Source organism: Pan paniscus, chromosome X (assembly GCF_029289425.2).
Source record: "Pan paniscus chromosome X, NHGRI_mPanPan1-v2.0_pri, whole genome shotgun sequence".
In the NCBI taxonomy this organism is placed as follows: Eukaryota; Metazoa; Chordata; class Mammalia; order Primates; family Hominidae; genus Pan; species Pan paniscus.
In genome coordinates, this window is record NC_073272.2 from 11,676,353 (window position 1) to 11,689,752 (window position 13,400).

General features: G+C 45.5%; 1 protein-coding gene across 2 annotated transcripts in view; it reads left to right on the forward strand.

The window, feature by feature from the left end:
* The window catches only part of SHROOM2 (shroom family member 2), a 161,970-nt gene that overhangs the window by 86,407 nt on the left and 62,163 nt on the right, over positions 1-13,400 (forward strand). The gene's annotated exons all lie outside the window — the stretch shown is intronic.

The window sequence follows — 13,400 nt, forward strand, 5'->3', positions numbered from 1 at the left end:
CATGGGCCCGGCATCAAGAGTCTGAATGGTTCCTAATTTTATTACGACGATTTTTATAAATTTTAATGTATTAAGTGGATTTGAATACTCATATCTTTCCTTTGTTTATATGTAGATTATTTTCTTGGCAGGCAGAAAACTGTGCTTATGCTCCCAGTGAGGTGACATGTTGTTGCCTGTCTTGTACACAAGGTGGCAGGCCACTGCGCTTTCTGTTTTCATGCTAGAAAGAGAGTGACTGTCACGAAGATGCCAGCCACCAAGGGTTTAGAGCACTGTGCTGAGGTCTGGAGGGAGGGTCTGGAGGGAGCTGTATGTCTATTCCTGTACATTACGTGTCAGTTGGAGCTTGGATGGTTTTAAGAGGTTAGAAAGTGAACTTGGGGACATGATGCTTTTATATACAGGAACTAAAGCAATACTCCCAGGTACCACAAGAGTGTTGGTGATATGTCGCTTTCAAAGAGAAATAACTCTCCACCTTGGTTTTAAAGTTGGCTTATTAACAGGCAAGTGCTTACACATCCCTTTTGACAAAATTAGCATGTTCTTTTGAAGGCTGGCTGTAAATTTTAATTAATTGACCCACATTTATTTCCATTTTTAGTACAGACATGAAGATATCTTCCTTGTTTTGAAAAAAAAAAATTTTTTTTTCAAGTCTGGTCAAGTGAAGTAGTGTGCGTGGAGAGGAACAAAGAAATCTGTAACTGGTTGTGACTAATTATTTGTAAACACCGCTGCACTCAAACCAGCCAAGACAAATTCCTAAAGGCTTTTTTGAAGTGGGGGTGGGTGGAGGTGCCAAAACAGTATCCAAAGAAAAGGTTCAGAAATGAGGAAGGGCCAGACGTGCTGGCTCACACCTGTAATCCCAGCACTTTGGGAAGCCGAGGTGGGAGGATCACTTGAGCCCAGGAGTTCAATCGAGACCAGCCTGGGCAACATAGTGAGACCCCATCTCTCTCTCAAAAAATTTTTTTTTAATTAGCTGGGCATGATGATGCACACCTGTGGTCCCAGTTACTCGAGAGTTTGATATGGGAGGATTCTTTGAGCCTGGGAGGTTGAGGCTACAACGAGCCATGATTGTGCCACTGTATTCCAGGCTGGGTGACAGAGCAAGACCCTGTCTCAAAAAAAAAAAAAAAGGGAGGAAGGAAAAACATTTTTTGCCTCATGAATTTAGCAAAGTCAATTGTAAGTGGTACATGCTATTCCTGAGCACCCTTTTAACAACTCTTTGTAGATCAGAAAGTAAAATCTCAGAATGGTGGTTTCTGAGCCATTGGGGAGGGTGGGGCACGAGAGGCACCATGACACTGTGTTATGGTTCCTCTGTGATCACCGTCTTAACCCTCCTATAGCAGCACGTTTGTTCTTACACGATTCACTTAACTTAGTGGAATGCCGGTGGTGGTGAGGGAAGCTTGTTCTGCAGAGGTAAGACGAGGAGTTATAAATTGGTTCTGGGGGTCATCATCCCGCTGCCAAGGCTGACTGCAACTCTCTTTTCTTCTGTCTCCTGTACTGTCTCGTTCTGGGCTCCCAGAGACCCCAAAAACACTGGGCTGTGCTTGTGGTCTTACTGTGTGTCTCTTCTTTGATGGAGACACCAGCTTAGTCAGCATAGCTGGCCAACTTTGTATCACCAGGGCATAGCTATGCGTAGAAATTCCTAGCATGGGAGTTCTTGAGTCGGAAGGTGTGTCCGTTGTAAATGTTCAGAGACATTTCTGAGTTTCTCAGACCCTTTCACATCATCTCTAGCATAGGATATTTGTAGTTTGTTTGTTTGTATTCTCTGAATGTGATAGGTGAAATATGGTTTTCTATTTACATTTGCATTTCCGTAGTTATGGGAGTGAAGTCAGGTATCATTCCATATGTTTAGAAGCAAGGTAGATGTGATTCTTTTTTTGAGCTAGAAGTATATATTTAGTGATAAAGATAGACAGTCTAAAATCTGTTCAAAGGAAAGCCATGCCACAGGAGAACTGGTTGGTGGGAGGACAGAGCGAAGCCTCAGGGCATCTGCTGGCCGGTTTCACTGAGTAGGTTCTTAAAAGACTCTTGGGAAAAGGGATTAAACTTTTGCCCTGAAGGATCTCCAGGAGCCACTGTGTAGAATCCCCATTTTGTGTTCTGCAGACCCACTTTCCTTTAAATGAGAAATGTGGACAAAATAATGTGGTTTAAATAGAATTTTATTTAAGTAGTATGTGTAACCAGATATAAAGCAGTGGAGTTTATTTACAAATTTTTATTTCCCAACACACTTTCAGTAACCGTGTTAGGAAAAAACCCACAAGAGGTTTTTCCTCTGCTCTCACACAACACTCAACACAGAAGACTTCTGTGACCAAATGTGCATAGAACTTCTAATACTCCAACTACCTTTATGTGGTTTTCCTTACTACAAAAGCACCAATGGGTGCTTTCAAAATTGTTCTTCTTAAAGCCAGAACACGTATTCTTCTCTATCTAAATTTAAATCTCTATTTAAATCTCCCCGCCCTCCTCTTTCTCCATTCCTAGGCAACCACTAATCTGCCTTCTGTCTCTATGGATTAGGTAGCATTTTCTAGCATTTTATGTAGAGCTCCAGGATGGAGCATGTACCCTTACAAGTGGCTAGTTCATGAAAAGAACTCTGCAGGTAGTTCATAGATTGAGACACCAACATATTCATATTCTATATTGCTCTGCTTACAAGCATGATCAAATGGTAAACTAGCTTGCCCAAGCCTTGTTTGACTTGTTGCAATTGTCTGCCCCCATCTGCAAAAATGTGATGAGGGAAAGAGGTACATACATCTCTGTGTAAAGCACAGGAATCCATGGTTTTTTGTTTGTTAGAGACAGGTTCCTGCTCTTTTGCCTAGGCTGGAGTGCAGTGGTGCGATCATAGCTCACTGCAGCCTCGAACTCTTGGGCTCAAGCGATCTTCCCAAAGTGCTGGAATTACAGGCGTGAGCCGTCGCACCTGGCCTCTCCATGGTTTTTTAAACATGATTTGAATCGTGGTTCACGGATAAACTCCCCTCCCTGTAGTGACAGCTGCTACACGTCTTATTTTGTAGGCTCATTTTATCTTTGTGTGTGTGGGGACCAGGGGACCAGGCAGCCAGGATAGGATTGCGATGGGCCACTTTCACAAAGCGGTGGCATCTTGTTTCACAGGCATGGGCAACGCAGACCTTGTGGTCGTTGAGAAGCTGGTGCTGGGAAAGCGATGCGGGAGGAGACGGGCGGATCACTATCTCCGCAGACAAATGAGGGCCAGCGCTTCCTCTCGCCCAGGGCAGTGGGAGCTGGAGACAACTTGTAACAATCAGCCCTACCAAGTGCATGTATGTTCTTCCTTGTGAGGTCCAGGTGGCATCCACGGCCCGAGATGTCAGGGGAGGGGTGCTGCCCAGGAGTCAGATCTGTTGGTTAGGTCAGGAGGAGAGGCTGAGGCTGGCAGTTTTGCTTTTCTCTTTCTTCCCAGGCGGTTTGTTGTTCTGTCTCTACTTGGCAGGGGAGTGCTCCTTGCAGGAAAGTTCAGGGCAGACATGTGGCCTTTTATTATGTGTATGTGTGTGTCCAGTTTTTTTCCACTGCACTGTTTTCCTAGGTGCCCAGGCCCACCCCTGGAGAGTCCTGGGCAGGTCTTGAATGGATCTGGGCTCTGGAATCTTCACACAGAGCCACAGGCTATTTCGCTGGGCGTTAGCAGGGGATCTACCGCTTGCTGGCCTTAAGCACAAGTTCTTGGGAAGGTTAAGGCCAGAAACTGGGTGACCCTTTGGCATTTTCCTCATTAACTTAGCCCAGTTGGGTTAGTGCAAAAGGGAGGTCTGCCTGATGCCCTGAAGCTGCTCTGGAGGAGAGGAAGCAGGGTTGGGAGGGTGGGGAAGGACCGAGAAGGGGACGGCGGCTCCTAGCTTAGCTGGGCTCATCCTATCCACTCGGTGCCAGGGACCGTGGCTGTTGCCTGTTGCTGTCTTCTCTCTGAAATCTGCGTTAACAGCTCTGGGGACAGAGTCATCCATTTTTCTCCCTTCAGAGGCAAATGGCTGTTAAGTTCAGCTTCTAAAAAGCACCTGTAATTTCAAACACCCTAGGGAAAATTTCTTTTAAATATCACATCATAAATTATTTTCTAAAGCTTTGCAATTACCCTTTTGGCTTTTTCCCCAAATATGCATTATAATATTAGTTTTGTTTACAGCAAATCCACCTGCCACCTTGTCACGGACCCCACTCTGGGCAGTTTCTCTTGAACCGGTCATGTGTTGCGAGTCATTTTGTGGGGGCCAAATCGTGGATAGGGTTGATTCATGTCACTTCCTGCCTCTTTGCTGGCAGCCCTAAACCCTCTTGTGAATCTAATTACATCCACTAAGCTTGCATTCAGGAGCAGCTTAGCAGCAGAGGGAAGGGTTTTCTGCAACAGGCTGCAAGGGTTTGCGAGACCATGTGGTGTGGTCCTGCATTTGAAGAGAAGAGGCTGCACGTTGAGGGACAGCACTCATGTTTGCTAGGAGCTGGTTTCTTACAACATGCGTCCCGTCTTGGGCATTGCTAAGGTGGCCTGACTGCTGCTCCAAGCCCACATTGTGCTGTGCCCCCCTCTGCTGCTGGCTCCTTGGAGCTGTCCTGGAGCAGGTGGCCCTGCAGCCCTAAGGTTGATTAGCACAGATGTTCCGGGAGCTGCTACTCGCAACGGTGGCAGCAGTAAGGGGCCGCCTAAGACGTCAGCAGGTTTACACCCCCACCCCACTCCCCCAGCACCCCACCCCCTCCAGAACTACTCCTGAGGCAGAAATGGTGCATGGTCAGAGGGAGGGCATGCTCCTTACTGGGGACACTGGAGGACGTCAGGTGAAACCCATGCCTTCGAGGCTGTCTGATGTCTTTGTCTGTGATTCAGGAGTGGGTATTTCTATTCTGTGAGCATTTGGGGGCTAATGGCTGTTTGCTACTGTGCTTATTTTCTTGTTAAAACAAAGGAGACCCTGACTGGTTTAGGCTATTTTCCATTATTGTTTTTATTTCATTTATTTATTTTATTATGAGTGAAGGAAAGAAAGGAGAGAGGGAGGGAGGGAGGATGGGAGGAAGGAAGGATGAAATCTTGCTCTGTTGCCCAGGCTGGAGTGCGGTGGCTACTGACAGGCACAATCATAGCTCACTGCAGCCTCAAACTCCTGGGCTCAAGTGATCCTCTTGCCTCAGCCTACTGAGTAGCTGGGACTACAGGTGCATGCCACCATGCCCAGCTTATTGTTTTTATTTTTTTTTATTTAATTTTATTTTTTCTATTTTTTTGAGACAGAGTCTTCTTCTGTTGCTGGAGTGCAGTGGCAAGATCTCGGCTCACTGCAACCTTCGCCACCCGGGTTCAAGCGATTCTCGTGCCTCAGCCTCCCCAGTAGCTGGGACTACAGGCGTGTGCCACCACACCTGGCTAATTTTTGTATTTTTAGTAGGGATGGGGTTGCGCCATGTTGGCCAGGCTGGTCTTGAACTCCTGGCCTCAAGAAATCTGCCGCACTTGGCCTGCCAAAGTGCTGGGATTACAGGCGTGAGCCACTGCACCCGGCCAGCTTATTGTTTTTATTAAGTAAAATCAGGAGAAAAAAGAAAACCACATAGATCAGAATTGTTTTATTTTGGGGAAAGTTACTTCTATTGGGGTTTTGCCTTAGTGTGTGGTTTAGGTAATTTAATCAGATGAATCAATGTTTGCAAATAGTGATGGTTTCTAATATAGTAAGACTTACAGATTATGTTTAGCTTATTTTTGTGTTGTTTCGGGGTCTCTGGAGGACCTGTATGTGCTATGCAGTGGGATCCACACTGTACAGGTTAAGTTTATTTTGAGGTTCGACGAATTGAGAAGTTAGCATTAGCATTAACAATGAAGTTTAAATGACTTTTATTTTTTTATCGGTTCCACAAATGACGTAGACTTTTATTTTTTAAAACAGAGCAGCTGTAATGAGATCCACCAAATTGAAAGCCCTGAGCTTTAGGAGAAAAGGTTGATCTACACTGGTTGAATTCCCAGTTTGCTATTGGCTTGGAAAGAAGAGTGTTCTGGTGAGATTTTGAGAGCAGACCCTGGGAATGTCCTCTCTTGAGACTTGAGGGCGCAGGGATCTGGGGACAGGTCTTGGTGTCTGTCATCTGGGAGGTAGTGTCCTGCGAGAGGCAGCAGCCCAGCAGATACCAAGGGCCCCTGGGATCACGTGCTGACCTCTTAGTGGGCTTGGCAGGGCAGGAAGCCCACATGGGGCTTCTGTCCAGTGTGCCACTTACCCTTGCAGTCACCCCTAAAGGACAGGTAGATGAGGCCTTTGCAGGTCGAGATGTCCCCAGAGGCTCTGTCTGTCCCACATGGAGCACACTGAGCGGCTCCCCTCTCTGTCCATCCCGTCCTTGGCGCTGGTGGCACTGGCACGCTGTGGCATGCTCTGCCCTGCACTGGCCGCTTTGTCCAGATGGAGACAAACGTGCTTTCAGTGTGTTGCCAAGGGGCAGGGAGAGGTGATATTGGCAGAGCCATGAGCGATGGCTGCCCGGCAGGTCATAAAGGCGGAGTAAATGTCGCCTCTTCTTAGAACTGTCACCTCAAGCCCAGTTACCACTAACACCCATTGGTTCCAAGGTGGGAGAGTTTGGGGGAAGAAATGAAGTACCCGACACAGCCTTGGCCCTTTCTACAAAATGAGGGGCATACCTTATCTGTAACAAAAGCCTGTTTTTTTTTGTTGTTGTTTGTTTGTTTTAATGTCACTTGCTAATTTATTCACACAAAGAAAATGCTCCATAATGAAAACAACTTCATCCCATGTCTCCCTCCCACCCACACACACTCAAACCCCTCCTGTCCCCAACTGCAAGATGCGTTCCTACGTCTTGGCTATCTGAAGGTACTTTTAGAACCAAATCCTCATAAAAACCATTTAGAATAGTTGCCTGATAACTTGGTTTTTTTGTTAAAGAAAGCCTGTTTGTGGCAGTTAGAGTGCAAAGGCCTTTGGAATGGAATGGAGTGGCATGTTTAAGGAAAGTGCTCAGAAGGCTTTGCTGAATGGTAGTCATGACAGCATTGATAGGGAGGTGAAGTGGGCTGATTAAATAACTCGAGTAGTTCCGACGTCCAGACCATGTTTTGGTAAGGTAGCCAGCGTCATGGACAGGGCAGGTAGCAACAGTTCTCTGCACCACGGAGGGTAGTTGTACCGTTTACTCTGCTGATTGTGGGTGTGCTTGCCTTTAATAGTACGGAAAGCAAGGTCATTGGTCTGCAGTTACAGTAAATGACAAAAAAGAGGAAGGAATCAGATCTTTCTTCAGTGATTTCACTACTTTGATTTGCCAAATATGACATGGTGGTTTATTAAATGTAAAGACACAGAGGAATGTTCTCTGGCTCAATGCCCTTGCAAAGAAAAGGATGCCTGCCACCCTCTTGGTGAGATGATAAGTGATCAAATAAGGGAAGATTTTTATCAGCCACTCGGCATATGTCGATCCCATGTGAGTGGACGTCTGGCTTACCATAGTGACCACATGTGCAGTGGTATTTAATAGTTCTCTGAATGTGTATAGGATCTGTAAAAAGTTTGGAATAAAAGCACAAGCTTCCTTTGGAGAAATGTGATTTAGTTGTAATAGCATTTCACTACTGCCACATTCAGTTCACCTGTGGTGGTAGTGCCTGTAACTTTGCATTCAGAGGAATTCGTGGACCTTCCTCCCTCTGCCTCCCCGATTTTGCCACTGAGTTTCATCTCTTTTCATGGTCTGGGCTCAATGTTTCTTTGCTGTGCTGTGACTGTAAAGTCTCTTTTATTGGTTACTTTCCCTAAACCTCGTATCTCTTCTCTATACCTTGCTTTTTGTTTTTTTATGAAGAATATCTTCTTAACTCTTCTAGTACCTTGAGTAACCATGGGCTCTGGGAAGGGAATTTGAGGACAAATTGAGTAAAAATACAGTAAATTATTATGGGCTTTATGTAATGAGCAGAACATCAGAAAGGGCTAGGTGGGGATATTGTTTGCTGAGCTCTAGTGGGCAGAATTCCACAAAGGGCTAGGGGAGATTGTTTCTTGAAATCTCTTTCCTTTCCCTTTGCATCTATTTACATGGCTAGAGCACTTTATACATAGCATAGCATTTAGAGAACAGCAGTCTGCAGTCCCTTGTTGCTTTTTTTTTTTTTTTTTGGTATGGCTTTTGCCATGTGTATACTGATATGTTGACTCAACAAGTTAAACTTTTTGTGTCTTTTTTCTTATATCTGTGGTGTTCATCCTTAGGGCTATATAAAACGAGTCATATTAATGACTGCACACTTGAATGTGCTGAGTTTCTTTGCCAACAAATTCATTCTGTTGAAACATAGCCAGGAAATTGTGTGGGTGCCCTTTTTAAAACATCAAGCTGAATGAAATGATGATTTGACACTTGGGGCATATATATGGTTGAACACAAGTGGTTTGGATACTGGGACAGCGATCGTCTTTTTTTTTTTCCTTTTCTTTCCAACAGTAATGGGTTTATAGAAATGAACATTACAAAGGTTAATGGGAAAAACAAGTCATTCGGGTCTGCTCCACTCCTCTGTTCTGTGCTGCTCGGTTCTGCCTGTGGCTTCTGTGGCATTCCTCTGCAGTCTTTTCTGCCATAGGACCCAGGTTGAACACCAGAGGTGGAGGCCAGAGGCGGGGCACGCTCTTGCTAGGGGTGAGGCAGGCAGGCTGGCCGGGTGGAGAGCAACTCTGGGGCTCTCACCCCACGTGAATGCTGCTGCTGGGCCCTGGCGTTTGCTTACAATGAGGCTCTGATGTCTCAGTTTCAGCTACTTAGGTCATTTGGGAATTTTTATCTTGCCTCAGTTCTCTTCATGTTTAAAAGCAGGAACTACTTGCCTCTTATCTCCTAGGACCATAGACTTTATCAGACATGATGTCACCATTCACGCAGGCATTGCCGCACCACTGCCTGGGAAAAGACACTGCATATAAATCTTCCCACAGTGCCTTTAGGGGGCGACTTTTCTTATAGAAAATACATGCAGAGTTAACCATTTCTAGAGTGCTCTGGCGTACTTGTATACATTCATGTGATGTATGTGAGAAGCACTCCCACCATGTGGTTAAAATCATTCCTTTAGGTCCCGTCTTCCAGGAGCTTGCAGCTGAGTGGGCTGAAGAGCTCTCACAAGTGAGGACTCAGAGAGGAAGGAAGGGTGGAAGTTGATCCAGGAAAGTCTTTGCTGAGGACAGGCCAGCGGAGCGATCCTTTGTAGCTGAGCCAGTTTTGAGAGGCAGATATAAACGTCTGCCAGCCATACTAGGTGCTCCAAAGCTGGAAGCCATAGCTGGAAGTTCTAGTGAGAACAGTAGAGGGGGAGGCTTGGGAGAGGGAGGTGGAAACGTAGGATGGGGCCAGCACCCAGCGGCTCACACACAGCTGCTCAGGTGGTGCAGACACTCCTGTCCCACTGCAGCCCAGACTTCCTTGGTCTTGGGGAAATGAGAATTTGCTTTATCTGCCAAGACCCTAGATGCTACAGACGCTGCCGGCCCAGGGAGCATGCCCTGAGAACCCCTGGACTAGACCACAGAGAACCTAGGAGCATGGACTTCCTTTTGTGGAAACTGGGAGCAGCTGATGGTTCTAGAGTGAGGGTAAGACCTGGCCAGGGCTGTGTTGCATGCAGGGAGACTGATCTGGCAGGAGGTGCAGGCAGACTGGGAGAGGAAGAAGCCTTCCGGAGGATTGGCAGGAAAAGGAAGGAAGCAGAGTCAGAGCTGGGGTTCATTTGATGTTTGCAGAGAGGTGGTTTTTGTTTAAAGGATTAGAAGAGTGTGAGCAATTGCCAGGTAAATTTCCTTCTCCCCAGACCCTGGGGTCTGACATCAGGAAGCTTGTCACAGTCCCTGAGGCCCCCAGACTGTTTCCAGGGCTTCCCATCCTGGACCGGTATCTGCAAGGCCTCTCCAACTGCAGACTCTTCTTTCAAAACCTGCTCTTCCTTATCTCCAAGAAGCCCTTAGAAACTATTATTTATCTGTTTTCCCACAAAACGTTCCTCAGCTCCCAGTGTAGGCCAAAAGCCCCCCACGTATGTAATACCACCAACACCCCCCGCCCCCCATCGCAGTTTCCAGGCAGGGGGACCAGGTGGGCCTGTGTTTCAGACCGTAGGCTCCCAGCAGGCCAAGGCACCTCCCCTCCCAGACCCTGCCTTGGCCTCCAGCCAGTGCTCTTACTGTGCACTTAGTTAGCTGGGGGCACGAAACACAAACTATTTGTCTTGGGAGGAGGTGTTTCTTTGCTTTCTTCTAAAAGGTTAGGAAAATAACCCAACACTCGTGATTTTTTTTTTCTTTTCTTCTTCTTTTTTTTTTTTTTTTAGTTTGAGGGAAGGGAAGGAATTCTGCTCTTTGTGAATAATAAAGATTTCATTGAAGCAGTTCTTGTAATAATTCCTTTTAAAAATAAAACAGGATATTTGATATCTAATCTGTTCTTTCTTTTTTTTTAGAGATGGAGTCTTGCTCTGTCACCCAGGCAGAAGAACAGTGGTGCAATAATAGCTCGCTGCAGCCTTGAATTCCTGGGCTCAAACATACAGCTGTTGTTCTTAATGTTCAATGACATCCTAGCATTTTTTTATATTTGTGTTCTAAACCCTGTCCTTTAAAAAAAAAAAAAACCCAAACACTACCTAGCATATAAAATTACTCTAAAAAATTGAAGTAAGTTTCAATGAAGTTTGGTATACAATCCGTGGGAAGGGATTTCAGGGGAACCCACCATTAGAATGAATAGTTCCATCTGGAGTACCAGAAAACTCGATATTGTCGATACCATGGTGTTTTGTTATATGAAAGGAATAGTATGCATTGGCTAAACATTATGTTTTGGAAGAATGATAATGGCCTGGGCTGGGTGTGGTGGCTCATGCCTGTAATCCCAGCACTTTGGGAGGCCGAGGTGGGAGGATTGCTTGAGCCCAGGAGTTCAAGACCAGCCTGGGTGACATGATGAGACTTCATCTCTTTAAAAAATTTTTGAATTAAATAAATAAAATTTGTAAATGATAATGGCTTGGGAGAATGATCACAAAACCAGGCAGACTGGGGAAAGAAAGGCACTCGTCAAGTCTGCGGGATGAAAGGGAATACACAGAAACATGGCTGTCCTGCACATGAGACCCACGGTTCTAGGGACAAGGTGCTTTAAAGCGTTTAAAGAGTGTGTGGCTTGTGCAGGAGGAAACACCACAGCCTTCAGTCTACTCAAGTCCTTCTGGGAGCCCTTGAAACTCAGCCAGAGGGACCGGGAGTGTAGGCGGGCTCTAGGTGGCGCCAGAGCACTCTGTCCCCAACTCCACGGGTCTGTGATTGAGCGACCAGCATGTAGGGGCTGAAGGTCCTCCCCACCATCTCCTTATCAACACCAATCCAGCCGTTTCAGAGGTGCCAACAAATAGAAACCACTCTGACCCCGGCTTGATCCCCAAATACATTCATTATGCACCAGGAAATTCAGAAGACTTGAGAAAAAAAGCATATATATTAGTAAATTTTCACTGTCCACAGTAACCAAGATATCTTCAGTTAAAGCAGAAAGAGTGTAACTCTTTTCACTGTGTGTCTTCATTTGCTTATTTAAAAAATTATCCCTAGGCCAGGTACAGGGGCTCACGCCTGTAATCCCAGCACTTTGAAAGACCGAGGCAGGCAGATTTCTTGAGCCCAGGAGTGTGAGACCAGCCTGGGCAACATAACGATACCCCATCTCTCATTATACAAAAAGTTAGCTGGGCGTGGTGGTGTGTGTCTGTGGTCCCAGCTACTCAAGAGGCTGAGGCGGGAGGATCACTTGAGCCCAGGAGGTCGAGGCTGCAGTGAGCCATGATTGCGTCACTGTACTCCAGCCTGGGTGGCAGAGGGAGAGCCTGTCAAAAAAAAAAAAAAAAAAAAAAGCCACAATTCGTATAAGAACTGCTGACTGTGTCATATGTAAGAACACATATATCTGTATATTATCTTTTTAAAAAGGAGCTTCTGGGTTTGTTTTCATTTTTTCATTGCCTCATACAGCATTGCTCATTCTCTTCAGGCAGTTTGGAAAGAGTGTGTGGCTTGTGCAGGAATAAACCAGGTGAGATGCATTTTCTGAAGGCATGGAAGTCTCACTTCCAGGCAGGTTCCCTGCCTGCCTCTGACAACTCCCACCCAAGCTGCCTTCTGCACATGCATTCCCGTCCATGGGGAGCCCTCTTCCATGCCATCAGCCTCTCTGGCTGTGACGCCCCTGTTCGGACTGTCCTATCTTCCTCTTTCCCTGGCCTGCATTTTGACCTCAACCCTGTATCTTTTTGTCCCCGCCGATGGACACATCCACAGGGATGTCCCATAGCTATGGGAGATGCACAATATACACTTTGGGTTTTTGTTGTTGTTGATAATTATGGTAAAATACACATAAAATTTACCATCCTAACCATTGTAATGTTCAGTAGCATTAAGTGTATTCACATCATACAACCAATCTCCAGAAACTTGTTTCATCTTGCAAAACAGAGGCTCTATATGCATTAAACAGCAACTTCTCAGTCTCCCCTCCCCCACCCCCTGGCAACCACCATTCTACTTTCTGCATTCATGATTTTGACAAATCAGGTACCTCATATAAGTTGAATCGTACAGCATTTGTCCTTTTGTAACTGTCTAATGTCACGTAGCATACCATCCCCAAGGTTCTTCCATGTTGTAGCATATGTCAAAATTTCCTTTTTATTGACAAGTAATATTCCATTGTATGGATAGACCACATTTTGTTTGTCCATTCTTCCACCCATGGAACAGTATACGTTTTGACTAAATGGCCAGCTGTTAAAGTCTGTATTAGATATAAGCTGAGTATCATCATTATAGAATAAACTTCTAAGGTAAAAGTAAATCTGAAATGATATTATTATTACAATTTTGTTTTAAAACATAATGTTCCGATTTCAACAGAATGATTTTGGTCCAGGAACGGGATTGTTTAGCCTTCTCAGCTGCTAGAAGGCTTCTGTGGTCACTGCCTTATTCATTTGCAACACTGAATTAATTCTTATTTTAGCCTGAGGCCAGTGGAAGGTTGAGATGTATTTTGGGTTTTTTGGCTAACTGCTGGTTTAGGTTAATGTTACCACCAAGCTGCCGTCTCCCCGATGTAACTGACCAAGCTAAAGGGCTAATTTCTCTTCATACTTGGATTTAAGGAATCGGTGCATGGGGATGATTCATTTTATTTGAAACAGTTCTGCAAACTGAAGCTTTGTGTACATGGGGAGGAAGATACTTCCTGGATATTTTCAGAAGCAGATTTAAGGCCGA